Genomic DNA, 1515 nt, shown 5'->3' on the forward strand with positions numbered 1-1515 from the left:
AATTTCAGGCATATAGATTGGGAAATTCTAGAGTCAAACCAAGATGGAAAATGGTTTTGGGAAACTGTTCAGGATGGCTTTCTTCACCAGTTAGTCAAGGAACCAATTAGAAACAATGCTATTTTAGACTTATTGTTAACTTCAGATACAGAAATGATCGAGAGGGTGAAAATTGGGGAACATCTGGGTGCAAGTGATCATTTCTCTATTAGGTTTGATGTTTTGCTGTATATGGAGATAAGGAATAATGATATTTTGGTTACAAATTTCAAAAAAGCAAATTTTGAAGGGATGTGACAAGAATTATCTGTTGTAAGTTGGGCAGCTGAGTTATTTGGAGACACTGATCAGATGTGGACACATTTTTAAATATTCAAGGTAAAAGAAAGAAAATAGTAGCTGCAAGTAAAAAACCAGGTTGGCTCATGAAGGCTATAAGAGATAAAATTAAAGAAAAGCATCATAAATTTAAGAAATTTAAATTGACTGGTATGACAGGAGATTTAGAAGATCAAGGAAGTTGGTGAAAGAGGATATTAGGACATTAAAAACAATGTATGAGGAAAGGTTGACTGAAGATGTAAAAATTAACAGTAAGGATTTCTTTAAATACATTAAGGGTAAACAAAATGTTAGGATGGGGTAGGACCCTTGAGGGATGATAAAGGTAGGTTAATACCTGATGATTATGAGATGGATGGGTTATTAAATTTTGCTTTTTCTTCAGTTTTTACTAACGAAGATTTAAGTAGTATTCCTCATCTTGAACAGTTGATAGATGGAAACAAGATCGAACTAGATGACTGCATTAATTCTGAGATGGTTAAGAAAACAATTGGGAACTTTAAAAACATAAGGCTCCTGGGCCAGATAATATTTCCCCAAGGGTTTTGAAGGAGGTTAAAAATTGGATATGTGAGCCACTTACTGCTATTTTCTTTTTGTCAGCCCTTGAATAGTTGGCAGGTACCAGAGGATTGGAAGTTAGCTAATGCAACTCCTCTTTTTCAAGGGAGGTGATAAAAATTGTCCCAGTAATTATAGACCCATTAGTCTTACATCAGTTGTAGGAAAAGTTTTGGAACGTCTGTTAAAAGATGCTTTGCAAAGTCATTTAACAAAGTTTAGAATTTTATTGAATAGTCAAAATGGTTTCACTAAGGGAAAATCTTGCCTTACAAATCTTTTAACATTTTTGAAAAGGTTACTGCTTATGTAGATGAGAGTAAGGGTGTAGATTTGGTGTATCTGGATTTTCAGAAAGCATTTAACAAGGTGCCATATAAAAGGCTTGTGAAAAAAATTTGCTCTATAGGTGTGGTGGATAAGTTAGCAAATTGGATAGAAGAGTGACTGGATGGAAGAAAGCAGAGGGTTGTTACAAATGGAGTTCAGTCAAACTGGATTAATATCACAAGTGGGGTACCTCACGGCTCAGTCTTAGGACCTTTTCTCTTTGATTTACATCAGTGACATAGATGAAGGGATAGTCAATAAATTACTTAAATTTGCAGA

At 34.5% G+C, this 1515-nt stretch overlaps 1 long non-coding RNA gene across 1 annotated transcript in view; it reads right to left on the reverse strand.

Moving 5' to 3' along the window:
* Window positions 1-1515, reverse strand: part of LOC111083212 — a 27100-nt gene that overhangs the window by 1521 nt on the left and 24064 nt on the right. The window lies entirely within an intron of this gene.

The sequence above is a fragment of the Limulus polyphemus genome, unplaced genomic scaffold (genome assembly GCF_000517525.1).
Source record: "Limulus polyphemus unplaced genomic scaffold, Limulus_polyphemus-2.1.2 Scaffold137, whole genome shotgun sequence".
Classification (NCBI taxonomy): domain Eukaryota; kingdom Metazoa; phylum Arthropoda; class Merostomata; order Xiphosura; family Limulidae; genus Limulus; species Limulus polyphemus.